This window comes from Saimiri boliviensis, chromosome 2, assembly GCF_048565385.1.
Source record: "Saimiri boliviensis isolate mSaiBol1 chromosome 2, mSaiBol1.pri, whole genome shotgun sequence".
NCBI classification, from domain to species: Eukaryota; Metazoa; Chordata; class Mammalia; order Primates; family Cebidae; genus Saimiri; species Saimiri boliviensis.
The window spans coordinates 32,453,042-32,473,960 of NC_133450.1; the positions used below are offsets into that span (position 1 = coordinate 32,453,042).

Here is a 20,919-nt window from a genome sequence, read left to right on the forward strand (position 1 = left end):
TAAATCCATGAATCCAAAATGCTACTTAAAAATAATTGGCCATCTTTGGAGGTTGATGTGGAAGTAATTAGTTATCTTGAAAACTGGTTAAAAAAAAATAGGAGTCAAGCATTTACTGGCATTTTCTATGTAAACTGTACCACTGGAATAGTAAATGAAGGCAACATCTCTTTATAAAAGTATTTTAGGCCAGATGAGGTGGCTCACGCCTGTAATCCCAGCACTTTGGGAGGTTGAGGTGGGTGGATCGCTTGAACTCAGGAGTTTGAGACCAGCCTGGCCAACATGGTGCCCATCTCTACTAAAAATATAAAAATTAGTTGGGCATGGTGGCAGGCACCTATAATCCCAGCTACTTGGGAAGCCGAGGCAGGAGAATCACTTGAACAGGGGAGGCAAAGGTTACAAGTGAGCTGAGATTGTGCTAGTGCACTCCAGCCTGGGCAATAGAGTGAGACTCTGTCTCAAAAAAAAAAAAAAAAAGGGATTTTAGCTAATAAATGAAAAAGAAATAATAGAATTAGAACATCACCACTTTGTAATCCTTTGAATTCAGGGATTTTAGCGTTATCAACAGCTTCCAACATCACAGGCAGACAGACAAACATTATGTGCCTCCTGATTGAAAGAACAGAACACCATCTGTAGTCTTGCCAGTGCGATCAAACTGAAGTCCAATTAACCTTTGGATCCAGCTGCCAATTGGCAGGAAATAGAGGACAGAAGCATCTGTTGAACTCCACCAGGAGTATACAATCAGCAAAGGCCAAACTGTGGAAAATGATGCAGGTCAAACAGCCTGAATTCTTTAACAGGTAAATTGCAAGGAAAAGAAGTCGCTGAAGGGGAAAACTTTATATTGAAAGAGCCTTAAAAGAAACAAAAATTTTTAAATGGGCAGGAATAAACTAGTGTTTAAGAGTACACAGTTTAGTGATAAAATGACGAAGAAACAGAAGGAAGTGACTCCTATGAAACAGTGGTTCTCAAACTTTTAAGTATTCATGAGAATCACCTGGAAACAAATTTAAAACAGGGATTGCTGGACTCCACCCCAAGAGTTTTTTATTTCATAAATGTGTTATGGGGCCCCATAATTTGCTTTTCTATCAAGATTCTAGACACTTTGAGAACCACTGCTATAAAAGTCAGAATCGCAATTTCTTGGGATGGGAGGGTGAGAATGGAGGGAAGGGACTGTAATTGAGACAGGATATGTGGAGGGCTCTGGGATAGCTGTCCAAGTTCTATTTCTTGACTTTGGTGTTGGTTATAAGAAAGTGGGACATATAGTAATTCATTAGGCTGTACATTTGTTTCATGTGTCTTTTGTACCTGTTTTAATTTTATTTATTTTGAGATGGCGTTTTGCTCCTGTTCCCCAGGCTGGAGTGCAATGGCATGATCTTGGCTCACTACAACCTCTGTCTCCTGGGTTCAAGCGATTCTACTGCCTCAACTTCCCTGGTAGCTGGGATTACAGGCATGTGCTACCACGCCCAGCTATTTTTGCATTTTTAGTAGAGATGGGGTTTTTCCATATTGGTCAGGTTGGTCTCGAACTCCCCAACCTCAGGTGATCCACCCGCCTTGGCCTACCAAAGTGCCGGGATTACAGGTGTGAGCCACCATGCCCAGCCTTGTATCTATTTTATTTTTTTTTAAATAATGAGATTAAAAATAAACATTCTGTAAGATTAAACAAATAGAGATTTAAATTTTTACAGTCCAATTGAGTGACTTCCTCATGTTCCAAAACCAGGAAGTAGGTGTGGGACATCTATCTCCGTATCGCATACACAGTCTGGATTCTAGCTGTAGACTCCATATGGGCTGTCATACACCCTACTACAGAAATGAGAGAAATCCCTGGGAAATGGAACAGTCTCACACATGAGAGACATCTCTGACAACTTATTCATAACTGAATACTCATTCATCTTTACCAGTAAGTGATATTTCTGAAGCACCAATGAAAATGATGTCCTGTGCTCAAAATGAAATGTTGAAAGTTAGAAAGAAAAAAACAAAACTAAATGTGGATCCAATCTCAAGGCACTTTTGGTTTATTGGGAAGAAGTGGATTATTTAAAAAACTACAAATAAAGTTACATAAAATTAGCAAAGTTGATATACTTTCTGTTGCTCTTTTCAATATATTTAATTTTAAAAATTTATAAGATCATCAATTTAGAAGTCATATTTATAAAATAGTCTTAAAATATTTATGAAAAATGTTCTGCAAAGTCTTTATGAAAACATCTTTACAGTATCTTATTTTTTATTTCATCTTGCTTCCTTCGCATCACATCAAATTTTATTCGGTATCTTCCCTTTGCAAGATACTGTATTGAGGGTTTTACAATAGCTTGTTATTAAATTAAGATAAATAACCGGCCGGGCACGGTGGCTCAAGCCTGTAATCCCAGCACTTTGGGAGGCCGAGGTGGGTGGATCACGAGGTCAAGAGATCGAGACCATCCTGGTCAACATGGTGAAACCCCGTCTCTACTAAAAATACAAAAAAATCAGCTGGACATGGTGGCACGTGCCTGTAATCCCAGCTACTCAGGAGGCTGAGGCAGGAAAATTGCCTGAACCCAGGGGGCGGAGGTTGCGGTGAGCCGAGATTGCGCCATTGCACTCCAGCCTGGGTAACAAGAGCGAAACTCCGTCTCAAAAAAAAAAAAGAAAAAAAGATAAATAACCTAGGCATATTGCCATTTGGCTGGGGGCATAATGTTAATATTAAGTGATAATCTTCCTGTCTCTTGCCTCTCTCCTACTTCAGTGTCAGCAAGACGATCACAGTGTTCAGATTTTCATTTTCTTTGTATTTCTTCTCTTTGAATTTGGTATTACATGGACAATACGAATGCTGTGAAATTGTGTAGGTGCCTCCAGAGTGCCAGTACCTCTGAGGGAGTGACCAGGAATGGATAGTTTATGTACTAAGGACCTCTTTTATGGTTTTTAACAATTTTCTTGGATCACATTTTTGGACAGTCAGATGAGAGATATAGACTTGAAACTCAAAAGATGTGACATTTCTAAGCTGTTTGCACGCATGCATTTCCACTTGGGTTCAAGGACTGGTTAGAGAATATCTAGCTTTGTTATACCATACCGTGCCGAATGTTGGGAATAGAAATATGAAAACAAGTTGTACCTGTTCTCCAGAAACTTTCACACTCAGTGAAGAAAAATCAGACAAAAATATTTTATTATGATGAGATAATTCTTTTTTTTTTTTTTTGAGACAAGGTCTTCCTCTGTCACCCAGGCTGGAGTGCAGTGGTGCAATCACACTCACTACAGCCTTGACTTCCCCAGCTCAGGTGATCCTCCCACCTCAGCCTCCTCAGTAGCTGAGAGTACAGCTGTGCATCACTATACCTAGCTAATTTTTTAATTTTTATTTTTTGTAGAGACAGAGGTTTGCCATTTTGCCCAGGCTGGTCTCAAACACTGGTTTCAAACTCTTAGATTCAAGTGATCTTCCTGCCTCAGCCACCCACAGTGTTGGAATTACAGGTGTGAGCCACCATGCCTGGCCAGATAATGTTTTAATTGAGCTACGTATGGATAAAAGCCTTTTGGTAAATGACACTATTATTTCTATATGTTTATGCCTTTTTCTGAAATGCCTTAGAGCTCTTTATAAATCATACTATCCAGATGGAAAAACAAGGAAAAAAGAGATCCTGAGCTTGCCAAATATGACTCAGCAAGTCAGTGACATACCTAGAAATAAAAATGAGAAATGAAGGAAGTTTTCGACAATTTACCTTGAAACAAGCCATCTCTGCACTTGCTCAGCAGTGCAGTTGGAAGAGAGGTAACTATGACACTGTAGGAGGAGAAACCAGTGAGTCAGCTCAATGTGGAGACCATGTTTGAAGAGAGCCCTCCTGTGCAGAGCAATGCAGAAAAACTCTGACTCCACGCCTTAGTCACTTCCTCCCTTGCGGCTGGAAAGCCATTGTCAGAGGCATCTGAACCAGAGTGACTCCATCTTGAATAGGCGCTGGGTAAAATAAAGCTGAGACCTGCTGGACCACAGTCCCAGGAGGTTAGGCATTCTTAGTCACAGGATGAAATAGGAGGTTGGCACAAGATACAGGTCACAGACCAGACGTGGTGGCTCATACCTGTAATCCCAGCACTTTGGGAGGCCGGTGCAGGGGAGGGCAGATCACTTGAGGTCAGGAGTTTGAGACCAGCCTGGCCAACATGGTGAAACCCCGTCTCTACTAAAAATACAAAAATTACCTGGGTGTGGTACCGCACACCTGTAATCCCAGCTATTCAGGAGGCTGAGGCAGGAGAATTGCTTAAACTCTGGAGGCAGAGGTTGCAGTGAGCCGAGATTGCACCATTGCCCTCCAACCTGGGTGACAGAGCAAGACTGTCTCAAACAAACAAACAAACAAACAAACAAAAAAGACAGAGGTCACAAAGATTCTGTTGATAAAACAGGTCATGGTAGAGAAGCTGGCCAAAATCCACCAAAACCAAGATGGTAATGAAAGTGACCTCTGGTGGTCCTCACTGCTCATTATACGCTAATTTATAATGTATTAGCATGCTAAAAGACACTCCCACTGGCGCCAGGACAGTTTACAAATGCCATGGAAATTACCCTATATAATATAAAAAGCAGAGGAATCCTCAGTTCCGGGAAATCTCTGCCTCTTTCCAAGAAAACTCATGAATAATCAATCATTTGTTTAGCATATAATCAAGAAATAGTTATTAAATATACTCAGTTGAACAGCCCATGCTGCTGCTCTGTCTATATAGTTAGCCGTTCTTTTATTCCTTTATTTTCTTCCCTTCCTTCCTTCCCTCCCTTCTTTCTTTTTCTTTCTTTCCTTCCTACTTTTTTTCTTTCTCCCTCTTTCCTTTTTTTTTTTTTTCCTGAGACAGAGTTTCACTCTTGTTACCCAGGCTGGAGTGCAATGGCGCGATCTCGGCTCACCACAATCTCCGCCTCCTGGGTTCAAGCAATTCTCCTGCCTCAGCCTCCCAAGTAGCTGGGACTACAGGTGCACGTCACCAGGCCCAGCTAATTTTTGTATTTTTAGTAGAGACGGGGTTTCACCATGTTGACCAGGATGGTCTCAATCACTTGATCTTGTGAACCACCACGCCCGGCCCCTTTCTCTCTCTTTCTTTCTTTTTTTTTTTTTTTTTTGAGCTGGAGTCTCGCTCTGTTGCTCAGGCTGGAGTGCAGTGGCATGATCTCAGCTTACTGCAACCTCCACCTCCTGGGTTCAAGCGATTCTCCTGCCTCAGCCTCCTAAGTAGCTGGGATTACAGGCACATGACACCACGCTTGGCTAATTTTTGTATTTTTAGTAGAGACGGGCTTTCACCATGTTGGCCAGGCTGGTCTGGAACCCTTGACCTCAGGTGATCCACCCACCTCGGCCTCTCAAAGTGCTGGGATTACAGCACCTTGCTCTGAGCCACCTCACTCAGACTATTTCTTTACATTCTTAGTAAACTTACTTTCATTTTATGGACTCACCCTGAATTCTTTCTTGCATGAAGTCCAAGAACCCTCTCTTGGGGTCTGGATGGGACACCTTTTTGGTAACACCCCACCAGGCTTTATGCAACTGCCTATCCTGTCACCTGCATTTTCTTTGTTCTGTGACACAGAACCTGTCACTTCTGACTTTTTAGAACAGCTTCACTTCCTGCAGGTGGACCAAGTGGGTGAAGGTGGAAGGTGAAGCTTGTAAACTGTCCCACAGTCTTCGGGGGAAGTGTATCATGCTGGCTTGAGAGCCCTGTGAGTGTCCTGGTGGAAAACAATCCAGAGGAAATTAGGTGTTTCTGTCCCCAGGACCTAGCCTGAGTCCTGGCTCACAGGTGGATGCTTAAGAAAGGTATGTTTTGAAATTGAGGCCATACTTCATGACATGTAAAGTCATAAAATCATGTAATCTGTGAAAGGAAAATAAATCTTGGGACCCCAAAATCGTGAAGCCAAAGGGAAAAATCAAGCTGGGAACTGCTTAGGACAAACCTACCCTCCATTCTATTCCTAAAAAAGACAGCTACTAAGATTTAAAAGCTACATACCTCTCTCATAAGGAATTTCTTTGTGGACAAAGGACAGAGAGAACACAAAGTCACCCCTCTGATCACTGAGATAAATGCATATATGTTGCCTTCTTTGGAAAGGCTAATCAGCCACTCAAAAAAATGCAACGGGTTGTCTCTTACCTACCTGTGACCTGGAAGTTCCCTCTCTGCTTTGAGTTGTCCCACCTTTCCAGACGGAACCAATGTGGAGCTTACATATATCCACTGATGTCTCCTGTCTTCCTAAAATGCATAAAACCAAGCTGTGCCCTGGCCACCTTGGACACATGTAGTCAGGACTTCTTGAGGCTATGTCACAGGCACTCATCCTTAACTTTGGTAAAATAAACTTCCTAAATTGACTGAGACCTGTCTCAGATATTTGGAATTCCCAAATCATACTTGCCAGAATGTGTTAGAGTTGTGTGCTTAGTATTCTCTGCTAAATTGTGGTTTCCTAAAAGGCAAATATGACATTCATTTATTTCTGAATCCTTAATACCTAACAGATGACCTGTAGCACAGTATATAGATGCCCAATAAATTAATGAATGAGTGATTGTAGAATTATGGAGAGTCTATATTATGCTAGTTCTGTTTTTAAAATAAAAAATTTAGAGATGTCTCATTATGTTGCTCTGGCTGGTCTTAAATTCCTGGGCTCAGGTGATCTTCCCACCTCAGCCTCCTAAGTGGCTGGGACTACAGGATCAAGCCACCATACCTGCCTTCTAGTTACTGATTTGGGGTTGCAGGAGGAGTTGCAGAGGGAAAAAGATTCAAACCAAATTGTTTAGGACATTTTTGCTAGCCTAGTTCTTGTTTTTTTAAAAAAAAAAAATTCCAGCAGTAACCGAAAGTACAAAGAATTAAGTAAAATACCAGAATTGCCTGAATCCAAAAGCAACCATGATGAAATTTGGTTAATATCATTTCAGATGTCTTTGAATATATAAGTTAACAGATAATATTTTTAAGTATTAAACTGATCCATTCTAATTTCTTTTTTAATTGGTTCCCCAGTAGCCTTCCACCCTTAGGGTTGACTTACTGAGTTAGGAGGCTTATTGTTCTGGTAAAGAACAGGTACTACCTGGAACAGGGAACATTGATCACAGCTAAGTTTCTTGATCCCTTAATTTCAAACAAGAAAATATTCATGAAAGGCAGACACTCTCAAGAAAGAAAAGAATCCTTAAGCTATATTTTCTTCCCCTTTAATGTCAGGACTAGCTCTGTGAGGCTCTGACCAATTTCTTCCTTAGCATAGAGTGAACCTCCCTTCTGCACAGCTCATGCCATGAGGCTGGCTCCTCTAGGAAGAGCATGTCAGAGGAAGTACATGCTACAGATGAAATGGAAACCCCACACCTGCCCCTTCTGGCTGGCTGCAGAAATGGAAGGATCAGACAGGGGTTGAGGAGCTTAGACACAAGGTTCTGGTTTTTGATCTCCCTTAGAGCCAAACTTGGTGGTAGGAAAGGAGGAAAGGGAGTGCTTTTTTGTTGTTGTTTTTTGTTGTTGCTGTTTTTTTCTGAGACGGAGTTTCGCTCTTGTTACCCAGGCTGGAGTGCAATGGCGCCATCTCGGCTCACCGCAACCTCCGCCTCCTGGGTTCAGGCAATTCTCCTGCCTCAGCCTCCTGAGTAGCTGGGATTACAGGCATGCGCTACCATGCCCAGCTAATTTTTTGTATTTTTAGTACAGACGGGGTTTCACCATGTTGACCAGGATGGTCTCAATCTCTTGACCTCGTGATCCACCCGCCTCGGCCTCCCAAAGTGCTGGGATTACAGGCTTAAGCCACCTCGCCCAGCCTTTGTTTGTTTTTTTAAAGACAGGGCCTCACTCCTGTCACCCTAGCTGGGATGCTTACTCAACTTCCTGGGCTCAAACAATTCTCCTGCTTCAGCCTCCTGAGTAGCTGGGACTACAGGTGCACACCACCACGTCTACCTAAACTTTGTATTTTTTGTAGAGATGGGGTTTTGCCATGTTGCCCAGGCTGGTCTCAAACTCCTGGGCTCAAGGGATCCACTTGCCTCAGCCTCTCAAAGTGCTGAGATTACAGGTGTGAGCCAGGAAAGGGAGTGTTGTGTTTCCCCCCCCCCCCCCCCGAGATGGAGTCTCACTTTGTCACCCAGGCTGAAGTGCAGTGGTTCAATTTCTGCTCACTGCAACCTCCGCCTTCTGGGTTCAAGCAATTCTCCTGTCTCAGCTCCCAGGTAGCTGGGATTATGGGTGCACACCAGCACACCTGGCTAATTTTCTGTATTTTTGGTAGAGATAGAGTTTCACTGTATTCCCTAGGCTGATCTTGAACTCCTGAGCTTAGGCATCCATCCACCTGGGCCTCCCAAAGTGCTAAGATTACAGGTGTGAGCCTCCGTGCCCAGCCCAAGAAAGTGAGTCTTAAAGCATCCAGATAGTTAAAGGAGGTGCAGGAACTCAGAACTCAAGGGCTCCCCCCAAAACACTACAAGGAGATCTCAGTCTCTAGCATAGCCCTGCACTCCCCCACCTTCAGCATGGCACAAGATAATAGTGCAGCAGCATTGATTATCTACAGATAACTAAACTAAGTATCTACAGGTAACTGAACTATCTACAGATATGTAGATAATTTAACCTGATACAGTGTTTCTCATCCCCCATGGCTTGTATGTGGCCTTCAGAGGACCCAGAAGCTCTTGCATGTCTGAGGGCAGAGAACGCAGAGACGTTGATAGGGTAGTTGGACAGGCAGAAGCCTGAATGTAGAGACGAATGGCCAGGACCATAAACTCCAGTGGCAGGGTCTCAGAAGCCTAGAAACTGCCTAGAGCAGCCAGTTCACAGCAGAGATCAATGATGATGGGAGGATTTAGCATGGATTTGAGGATCTTGACATAGGAATATCATTGCGGATCTTGACATAGGAGTATCCTGAATTATCAGAGTGGGTCCTAAATGCAATCACGTGTATCTTGTAAGAAGGAGGCAGAGAGATGTTTAACACTGATAGAAAAGGAGGCTGGGTGCAGCAGCTCACGCCTGTAATCCTGGCACTTTGGAAGGCTGAGGTGTGTGGATGACTTGAGGCCAGCCTTGTCAATATGGAGAAACCCTGTCTTTACTAAAAATAAAAAGATTAGCTGGGCATGGTGGTGGGTGCCTGTAATCTCAGCTACTTAGGAGACTGAGGCAAAGAATCCCTTGAACCCAGGAGACAAAGGCTGCAATGAGCCGAGATCACACCACTGCATTCTAGCCTGGGTGACAGAGCAAGACTTTCTCCAACAACAACAACAACAAACCCAAACAAAGAAAAACCAAAAACAAGCAAACAAACAAAAGGAGAAGGTGATTGAAGATGGAGGTGATTGAAGATGAAATAGAAAAAAGCCAAACTTTAGATAAATATATCTTTACCACTCAAATATATTGCTTCCTAAGAGTTCCTTACAGTTAAGAAGATAACTTTTTTGTTGCTGCTGCTGTTGTTTTGAGATGGAGTCTTGCTCTGTTGCCTAGGCTGCAATGCAATGGCGCAATTTTGGCTCACTGCAACCTCCGCCTCCCAGGTTAAAGCTATTCTCCTACTCCTACTCCTATTCAGCCTTTGCAGTAGCTGGGATTATAGGCGTGCACCACCCCACCCAGCTAATTTCTATATTTTAGAAGAGATGGGGTTTCATCATGTTGGCTAGGCTGGTCTCGAACTCCTGACCTCAAGTGATCCACCTGCCTTTGCCTCTCAAAGTGTTATTACAGGCATGAGCCACCACACCTGGCCAGAAAACCTTATTTTTAAAAAACGCAAAACATAATAGGTTGGAGTATTCATAAATATGTTTCAATTTTTAGATATGTGGACTTCCTAGTATACTTTCATAACTTGCTCCCAACCCTTCTTCTAATGCTACTCAATTCTGACCACATTAATTTTACCTTCTTAAGGTTTCAATATTTGCATTGCATTCACTTCTATAGCATAAATCCCATGGGATTTAATGATAATTTCATATTCTTTTAACCTGGTATTTCTATTTCTCACTTCTTTATTTTGATTCATCTCCCAGTTGCCTGCATTTCAACTTTATCAAAAAGGCATTTTTTTCAAGAAGGGTGTATGGTAATGAATTCCTTGAATTCTGGCATGCTTTAGACACTCCACCTGTAGCCTTCGTACTGATAATCTTCATACTGATAATCTGGATAAAATTCTAAAGTCACAGGTCTTTCCTTCTGAACTTGGTAAATATTTTTTCACTGTCATCTAGCATTAAGCATTGTGACAGTTTCCTTTCGTTTGCTTTTCACCTCCCTTTCTCCCTCCCTCCTCCCTTCCTTCCTTTCTTCCTTCCTTCCTACCTCCCTCCCTCCCCGCAGCCCCCTCTTTCAACTATAGTTTACCCACTCATTGCTAACTGACTGGATTCTATTCTTGAGCCTTTTCAAAATTTCTAGTAAGAAATTGTATTTCTCTCCTTGTTTGATTGCTGCTAATAAAAACTGTAAGTTGATTGGTAAGTTTTTTTTTTTTAAGTTTCTTTTGTTTTAGAGACGGCAGGTTTTATTATTTGCATATTAATCTGGAAACCAGTTTTTCTTGCTATCTTTATCTGAACCTCTTCAAGGACTAGTTTGGAGGATCAGTGTTAGAAGCTGTCCTGGAGCCTCTCTTGATTGTAAATGTGGAAGACACACAAAGTCAGAATGTCTCTACAGGCTGGTTCTCACAGCTAGTACAGAATACGTGCCTGCTGCAAGTAGGATCTTGAGAAATGGCCCTGATATATCTGAAAATAGCTCTCCTGTTTCCACTGTCTTTGTGTTTTGAAGCTAGGTTTTCCCAGATCCTTTCCACACTATCTCCATCTTCATCATTTATCTTTATCACCATCCCTTTTAAAATGTGATTCCCTGCACAGAACACTGTAGCTGTGATCTCATTAAAGCAGGGCCCAGCAGGTCCTGGTCTTCCTTTGTTTTGGACCCTCTAAGTTTATTAAAATGGCTCAAGTTCATGTTAATGTTTTCAACAGCCATATTTCACTATTTACCCATTATATTCTGTATCTAAAACTGCTATGCCTTTATTTGTTTCATATGTGCTGCTGTTAAGCTATCTCGCTCCCATCTGGTATTTGTGTAGCTACTTTTATTTCCTTGTTGTATGTTGTGTTGTTTTTAGACCTTCGGTTATTCTTTCCACTTAAGTTCATTATTTTAAATTTTGTCTATCATTCTGGACTGTGGCTATTTTGGATAATAATATTATTATTCAATGCATTGGCTATAGCTTCATGCATAAGAACATCACCAGTGTCCTCATCTGGCTAGTCGTAACAGTTTTGGGGTCCATCGGGCATAGGTTTAAGTTCTAGTTGCTCTATTTATTAGTTATGTGATGTTGAACAAGCTAATGGTTCATTCCAAGCCTCAATTTTCTCATTTATGAAGTGGCAATAAACAATACTACCTACTTTGTAGCATTAAAATTAAGTGTTTAGCACTGTGCTGAGCATATATTAGGCACTTAATAAAAAGGAATTATTGTTAGCATTATTGATTAAAATGCTAGAAAGGAGCTGATAGGAAAGAGTCCCTTGGCCGGCCCTTAGAAATTCCCCCAAGATTTGCCTTAACTCTATAACCAACAACCTTTGGCAATGGTCTTAACAATTTTGCATCTATTAATGGCATCATCAAAGAACATTCATTTTGTTTGCAAGGTTATAATGAGAGATGTGTCAAATATGTTGCTCAAATCCAGTTGAACTCTACTGTGGCATTGCATCAGCAGCCTACAGAAAAGGAAACAAGGTTGCTCTGGCCTTGCTCTCTCCTGGGGAACCTTTGCTTGCTGGTCTCTGGGATTCACTGCTTCTCTTTATATAAGGAGCTAATGAGTGATTTATTCAGCAGATGTCAACCTCACTAATCTGTAGAGGTATGTAGTTGTCCATTCTCACACTGTCACAAAGATACTAGCTGAGACTGGGTAATTAAGGAAAGATGTTTAATGGAGTCACAGTTTCACTTGACTGTGGAGGCCTCAGGAAACTTACAATCATAGCAGATGGCAAAGGAGAAGCAAGTACCTTCTTCACAAGGTGGCAGGGGAGAGAGAGCATGCAAGGGAAATTGCCACTTTTAAACCATCAGGTCCCATGAGAACTCCCTCACTATCACAAGAACAGCATGGGGGAAATCTTCCCCATGATCCAGTCAGCTCCCACCAGGTTCCTCCTTCAACTCTTGGGGATTACAATTCAAGATGAGATTTGGGTGGGGATACAGAGCCAAACCATATCAGGTGGTTTTCACAATAGGGTTCAACACAGTGCCCCATCCTGGGGAAGAGAGGGAGATAGGATGCAGGAGGCCTTGCCACCTCTGTGATACCCAGAGCATCTTTACTTTGACCAGTTATCTATACTTGGGTCCCATACATAGATGCAGCCTACATCACTTTTGAGACAGGGTCTCACTCTGTCATGCAGGCTGGAGTGCAGTGGTGCGATTATGGGTCACTGCAGTCTCAACTTCCTGGGCTCGAGTGATCTTCCCACCTCAACCTTGGAAGTAGCTGGGACTACAGGCAAGTGCCATCACACCTAGCTAATTTTTAAATTTTTTTTTTGTAGAGATGGGTTCTCACTACACTACCCAGGGTAGTCTCAAACTCCTGGGTTCAAGCAATCTTGCAGCCTTGGCCTCCCAGAGTGCTTGGACTTGCTCTACCAAGTATCTAGGTTTTAGAGTTCCTGTGGCTTTTCCAAGTTGTGAATATCACTCCCCTCTCCTAATCTCTCCCTCTCTCCCGCATTTCTACTTTCATTCTTTTCTCTTGTTTTTGAACATAGCCCCCAACCCCCAAGTGTGTGTGCTAGTCTTTTCTAATCCTCTTTGGGCTTTTAAACTTACTTCTCTTCCTTGTCTAATGTTTCTTAGTTTTTATACTTACATTTCTCATAATGCTGCCTGTGTAATCACATTTAATTTTTTTTTTGTTTTCTCCCCATTTTTCCTTACCAGTCTGCTTCATGTATTTAGAAAATATTGACTGGACACAGTGGCTCTTGCCTGTAATCCCAGAACTTTGGAAGGCCAAGGTGGGAGGATCACTTGAGGCAAATAATTTGCGACCAGCCTGGGCAAGATATCAAGACCCCATCTTTACAAATAATTTTTAAAATTAGGCAGATCTGGTGACATGTGCCTGTAATCCTAGCTCCTCAAGAGAATGAAATAGGAGAATTGCTTGAGCCTAGGAGTTCAATACTGTGGTGAGCCATGATTGTACCACTGCACTCCAACCTGGGCAACAGAGACCCTTCATCGAAAAAGAAAAAAGAAGAGAAAAGAAAATATTTGTCAAAGCTTATCTGTGTGCCATACAGGGGTAGGACCTAAGCACTGGGGATACAGCACCTGGCTTCCATTTCCAAGGAGCTGAGGGCTATCAACAAATGAACAGGCAGCTGCAATACAGTCACTGCTTTGTCACATTCCCATTTCTGATATTTTCCCTTTCTTTTGAGCTACTTTCATTTCATAGCCTGAGACATTGGAATAAAACTTGGGCAAGTAATTACCTTTGCCAGCTGTGAAAGAACATGACTCTACACTGATTGAAACTTGGGCAATGGGTTTATATTAAAGGCTGGAACAAGAAAGGGAACTGGCATGTACTAAGTGCTTAGTGCATGCTCAACATTAGGCTGGCTCTGCTAACATCCCTTATATTACTTATTTTTCACAATTACTTATTTTTCATCCTAGCTCTTAAAAGGATAATAATAGTAGCTAACACTGAATGTTCACTATGTGGCAAACTCTTTTAAACCTTCACTTCATCCTCATGACAATCTTCAAAGTTGAGTACCATCACTCCCCCATTTTACAAATGAGAGAGCTTGGACAAAGAAAGATTAAATAGGGGAAAAGGGGCGATTGTGAGTTCCACTGCAGCAGATTTAAACATCCTTGCTTAGCAGCTCTGAAGGCAGTGGTGGAGTTGGGACAGAGAGTGGGGGCCAATATTCAACATCCTTAAAGAAAAGAACTTTCAACCCAGAATTTCATATCCAACCACACTAAGCTTCATAAGTGAAGGAGAAGTAAAATTCTTTACTGACAAGCAATTGTCACCACATGCACATACTCAAGCCTGATCTTTTTTTTTTGAGACAGTCTCGTTCTGTCACCCAGGCTGGAGCACAGTGGTGTAACCCCCACCTCCTGCGTTCAAGCGATTCTCCCGCCTCAGTCTTCCATGTAGCTGGGACTACAGGCACCCACCACGAGGCCTGGCTAATTTTTTTTTATTGTTTATAGAGATGGAGTTTCACCATGTTGGCCAGACTAGTCTTGAACTCTCTGACCTGAAGAGATTTGCCTGCCTCAGCCTCCCAAAGTGCTGGGATTACAGGCGTGAGCTACTGCACCCAACCACGCCTCATCTATATTACTTGGAATCATATCTAAGTGCCAGGAATCAGAAAGCTACCCCTTCCTTGACTCCCTGCTACTATCCATTACTTAAGTAAGACAAAAAAGAACAAAGAAAAAAATTTTTATTGGTTCGTACTAAGCAAATATGGGTATGTTAATACACTCACTTTCAAACTCCATTTGTTTACTGATGGAAATTACTTGGGTATATTCTTTAAACTGAAAGAAATTTCTTCTGAGGAAAAGATAAAAGAAACAGGGCCTCTGACCTTTGATATTAAAATACCTTTGTATCCTCAGTGCATGGCAAAGCACAGGCAGATTTTACAGGTTTCTCAAAAGCTGCTGCAAACTGTACTTTCTAAGTGCTGGCGCTACAGCTCAGGGGACTATTTCCTCCTCAAAAAGGTGAATTAGTGAAAAAGTAGAATGACTAATGCTAGAAAGATATTACCAGAAAGTATAAGTAAATGTATCACCCGGGGGCAATGTCCCTGAAAAATAAAAAGTAATATACTGGAGCCATTTCAAGATTCTTCCATGAATCTTTCTAGGATTTAGGAATTGAATAAATTCTTAGGAAGGAAGCACTAGCAAGCCAGGTACTGTTCTGGATGGTTGGAGCAGGCATAACAGCCCTAAAAATTGAAGACCCTTTTCTCAGGGAGCCCACATACTAGAGGGAGAGCAGGGGATAAACCAATGAACCAAGAAGTTTAGAGTTTGTCATGTGGTCTGGGGGCTGAGAAGAGTAACAGAGCAGGGTAAGACGGAGAGACACTGGTGGGATGAGGGTTTGGTTTGATAAAGTGAGCAGTGAAGGCCTTTCTAAGAGGGTAACAAACATTTATATGTTTATATTTATTTATTCATTTATTTATTTTGTGACAGTCTCACTTCATCGCCCAGGCTGGAGTGGCATGATCTTGACTCACTGCAACCTCTGCCTCCTGGGTTCAATTGATTCTCCTGCCTCAGCCTCTCTGAGTAGCTGGGATTACAGCCACACATCACCACACCCGGCTAATTTTTGTATTTTTAGTAGAGATGGGGTTTCACCATGTTGGTCAGGCTGATCTTGAACTCCTGAGCACAAGTGATCTGCCCACGTTGGCCTCCCCAAATGCTGGGATTACATGTGTGAGCCACCATGCCCGGACTGAAAAGGTAACATCTAAACAGAGACCCAGTGAAGGTAAGGGAGTGGGCCTTGTGGTTTAACAAGGGGAGGAGCCGTCACATGCAATGGTCTGAGACAAGGCTGTCTCCCATATCCAGGGAAAAGCAGGGAAGCCTGTGGAGCAACAGTGTAATAAGAGTGGGGAGAATGGTGGAAGAAGGAAGAAACTTAGAAGTTCATTCTGACAGGGTTGGGTAGCCTTTCAAGGTTTGGAGCTAAGAAGTGGTAAGAACTGAGGTGCCTTTTAGAAGGACCGCTCTGGCTGCTATGTGAAGAATGCTATCCCTCACCACAGGGAGTGAGAAAGCTGACAGCCTAGTAGAGAAGGTGGGTGATGTATGGGTAATTGGAAACTGAAGTGCCCGGTGTTTAGAAATCTGTAACAGGAAGGTCTGACCCAGTCTCCAGACCCAGGGGAGGTTTCCTAGGGAAAATGACATTAAACTGAGACTTACGGGATGAGTAGTAAAGGAGATACTGAAAACCAGAGGGGAACCGGTTTAGAACACCCCACTGTCTCTAGGGAAAATCTGACCCTGGTTTCGGGCCCCTCAGTGACCGGTTGGCTGGCCCTTTAGTCAGTTGGGAATACAAGTCATTATTCTCCAATTTTCTTATAAAATGTGGGTCTTGCTACATGGATTGCATTAAATGTATGGGTGCCTTTGTGTACAGCTTGTCTTCTTCAGGCTCTTGCCAGAGTTGAGAATGGAAGCAGCTGTGGCACATTGGAAAGAATGCTGAATCTAAGTGGTCTGGGGTTCATATTGCAACTCTGTCACTTACTAGTTGGATGACACTGATATGATTTCTAAACCTCTCTGGGTCACCATGTTCTCAGTAGATAACACTTAGGTCTGAAGGATATACGAAGTAAGGTATATAAAGGGTCAAACACATTAGCAGCTGCTTATATTAGTCTGTTCTCACACTAAACGGATGCATTAGACCATTTCTTGCCTGAGAAAGGGAGAAGAAAAGAGAGGGAGGATTAAAAAGATACCTAAGACTGGGTAATTTATGAAGAAATGAGGTTTAATTGTCTCATGACTCTGCAAGCTGGACAGGAAACAGCTGCTTCTGCTTCTGGGGAGGCCTCAGGAAACTTACACTCATGGTGGAAGGCAAAGGAAAAGCAGGCAGGTAAGATATGACCGGAGCAGGAGAAAGAGATGGGAGGTGCTACTCACTTTTAAACAACCAGATCTCATGATAACTCACTCACTCACTCACCATCATGACAATGGCACTGAGGGGATGGTGCTAAACCATTCATGAAGGATCCTCCCCCACGATTCAGTCACCTCCCACCAGACCCCACCTCTAACACTGGGATTACAATGAGATTTGGGCAGGGATGCAGATCCAAACCATATCACCATGCAATAAATTCTAATTCAAAATCAAAGCAGAGTGGACTTCTAACCAACTGATACTTGCTGTTGCTTGAATATGTATCTCAAAAGTTCATATATTGGAAACTTAATCAATCTTCCCTCATGGATTAATGTCACTATCATGGGAGGGAGTTTGCTATTGAGGGAGATGTTCTGTTATAAAATTGAGTTTTCCCCACCTCTCTTGCTCTTTCCCTCAAACCATGTGATACACTCCTTCATGTTATGACACGGCAAAAAGACCCTCACCAGATGCTGGTGCCATGCCCTTGGACTTCCCAGCCTCCAGAACTATAAGCTAAATAAACTTTTTGTCTTTATAATTACTGTCTGTGGCATTCTAGTATAGCAGCAGAAAACAGACTAAGAATATTTGAGGAAGATACTTGGAAGGCAACTTTGCATCCATTTCTCTGAGCAGTATATAGCTAGGCTCTGGAGTTACATCCACTAGTTACTGGCCATGGGTACACTCTCTAAACTTGAAGCACCAATTTTCTTTTTTTTTTTTTTTGAGACGGAGTTTCGCTCTTGTTACCCAGGCTGGAGTGCAATGGTGCGATCTCGGCTCACCGCAACCTCTGCCTCCTGGGTTCAAGCAATTCTCCTGCCTCCGCCTCCCTAGTAGCTGGGACTACAGGCATGCACCACCATGCCCAGCTAATTTTTGTATTCTTAGTAGGGACAGGGTTTCACCATGTTGACCAGGATGGTCTGGATCTCTTGACCTCATGATCCACCCGCCTCGGCCTCCCAAAGTGCTGGGATTACAGGCGTGAGCCACCGCGCCCGGCCGAAGCACCAATTTTCTTATCTGTTAGGTGGGGCAAGTCATGGTTCCTGTTTCACTGGGTGGTGGTGAGGACCAAATGAGATGATGCAGGCAAGCTGAGAGAATGCCTTAGGTACAGCAACTACTCTATAGAAGTGTCTAAATCCATTTTATGCTGCTATAACAGAATACCTGTTTATATCTGTTTATAACAAAGAGGAATGTATTCCTCACAGTTCTGGAGGCCGGGTAATCCAAGATCAAGGTGCCAGCAGGTTCAGTTGTCTGGTGAGGGCTACATCATCTGAAAGGAAGGAATGCCATATTCTCACATGGCAGAGAACAAAAAAGCAAACTAACTGAAAGTTACATGAAATCTCTTTCATGAGGGCTTAATCTCATTCAAAAGACAGGAATTCTCATGACCTCAATCACCTCTCAAAGGCCCCACCACTTAATCCCATCATACTGGGCACACCTTAATTTTGGAGAGGACACATTCAAGCCACAGGAGTTAGATATCATGATTATGTTCGTTCCCTGTATCTGGCTAGTTCATCAGAAGGCTATTCCTCCAGATTTTGTTGGTTTAGTGGATTCTTACTTCCTCCCTTCACCTGTGGAATATACAACTGTGCTTGAACTGTTGGTGTTGACACTCTGGTAAAAGGGGAAGTTGAAGCTAAAGTAGGAGGGTTGGTGCCAATAGAAACATCTCCCACTCCACATCCCTACACAAAGGCCCCAGGAAAAGGCTCGATACCTTAAGGCACTCCCAGTACAAATTCTTGGCTGCTTTTCTATGTTATGACTTTCTGAACTTCTTGTCTAGACACCTTGCCTTCCCTTGATTTCTTATCTAATTTTAAACTCTTTCCACCTCTGCCTGTTACCCAGTTAACAATGTTGTTTCCACATTTTTGGGTATCTTTACAGCAGCACCCCACTCACTGTGGTACCAATTTACTGTATTAGTCCATTCTCATACTGCTGTAAAGAACTGCCCGAGACTGGGTAATCTATAAAAGAAACAGGTTTAATTGACTCATAGTTCAGTATGGCTAGGGAGACCTCAGGAAACTTACAATTATGGTGGAAGGAGGAGCAAACATATCCTGGCAGCAAGGAGAAGTATGAGCCAAGTGGGAAAAAAAAATCCCCTTATAAAACTATAAGATTTTGTGAGAACTCACTCACTATCACAAGAGCAGCATGAGGGTAACCACCCCCATGATTTAATTACCGCCCACCAGGACCCTCCCATGACATGTGGGGATTATGGGAACCACAATTCAAGATGAAATTTGGGTGGGGACACAGCCAAATCATATCAAAGCCTACGGGACTTTAAAAAATTAACAAAAACTGGCTGGGTGCAGTGGCTCAAGCCTGTAATCCCAGCACTTTGGGAGGCCGAGGCGGGTGGATCACGAGGTCAAGAGATCGAGACCATCCCGGTCAACATAGTGAAACCCCGTCTCTACTAAAAATACAAAAAATTAGCTGGGCATGGTGGCACGTGCCTGTAATCCCAGCTACTCAGGAGGCTGAGGCAGGAGAATTGCCTGAACCCAGGAGGCGGAGGTTGCGGTGAGCCGAGATCGTGCCATTGCACTCCAGCCTGGGTAACAAGAGTGAAACTCCGTCTAAAAAAAAATAAATAAATAAAATAACAAAAACTATCAACCTCCAAAGAGGCTGTACCAATTTATATTCTCACTGGAGGCAACATTCTTGAGTGCCAATTCCCCTAGCAGAAAACATGTAAATATGAAGAAATAAGTAGTATCATGAGTCCTTTCACTCTTTATCAGACACTGTCAAATTCCCTTTACAATAATTATTTTATGTAATCCTGACTACCCTCTGAAGTGAGCAGTAGTATCATGCCCATCCTAGAGAGGAAGAAACTAAGTCTTGGAAAGGTTAAACAGCTTGTCCAAAGCCACATGTTTATTGGCAAAACTGAAACTGGAACCTAGGTTTGCCAGGTATCAAATCTATCCTCTCAAATCCTGTACTCTACTGCCTCACTATTTATTCTTACTGGGTCTTTAGCCCACATGGAGAAACACAGAAAAACTTTTCTATCTTGCCTCAAGATTCTGCCCAGAAGCCCTAACACTGCCAGTGCCGGAAATTGGTTGAGGGCAGTATTGCTCAGAATAAGCTTGGGGCACTAGAAAGCTGCAAAACCGCTAATATTAATAGAACCTTCAAGAATCATAATGAAGCCTCATTGTTATGGTTTCCAGCAGTGTGAATAACATAGGAGCAGAGGAAATTTACTTTCACCTTTCTTTCCTTTGCTAAGTAAGAACTAACTGTATCTGCTGGTTGCATTTTTTAAAGGCAGTCTCAGGCTTTTCTTATTCTTTGTCATGGACCTGAGGCAAGGTTCGCACAGGTCCTAGTCTATGCCTATCTGATGCTTATTGGATATGTGCCCAGTTGCACAATCAGGTATTGAACTTCATTTTTTCATAACACATAACCACTGCAGGAGGGAAAAGAAAGCCCTGAATGGAATGACCTGTGCTTATAGTATAGATTTTGTTGTAACAAGGTCAAGAAACTGCAGTAGCTATTAGTCATTGACTAGTTATTAGAACCCTGCTAAGACAGAAATTGCCAACACAAGAAAATCTTGAGGTTCACCTGGGCCTTTTAAAGTAATTAAGAAAATTGGGTAAGGGCAGAGCAAAGTGGTCACTACAGAGCATGGGGAACCTTGATGGGATGTGGTAAGTTGGCCCTTGAAAGAGGTATGATCTCACGCTGTGGAGAAACACAGGGGCACTCTTATCAACCAGTGATTGAGACAGAGACCTAGATCAGTCTGAAACAAAGTGATTTAACCCAATAGAGAGTTCTCTATCTTGAAGCCTAGAGAACAGGCAGCAACCGATATAATCATATAGTTTTTCTTCTTTATTCTATTAATCAAATGGATTATACTGATTTATTCTTTTATAGCTTTATTGAGGTATAACTTCTATACAAATTCACTCACATTAGATGTGCAATTTAAT

The 20,919-nt window shown here is 42.5% G+C and overlaps 1 long non-coding RNA gene across 2 annotated transcripts in view; it reads left to right on the forward strand.

The window, feature by feature from the left end:
• LOC141583509 (uncharacterized) overlaps positions 1 to 2,126 on the forward strand; it is a 33,876-nt gene extending 31,750 nt beyond the window's left edge. For both annotated transcript variants that reach the window (XR_012516141.1, XR_012516142.1), the window contains 2 exons: positions 696 to 815; positions 1,361 to 2,126. This is a non-coding gene — a long non-coding RNA (uncharacterized LOC141583509). The remainder of the gene's footprint in view (positions 1 to 695; positions 816 to 1,360) is intronic.
• Positions 2,127 to 20,919: the final 18,793 nt, after the last annotated feature.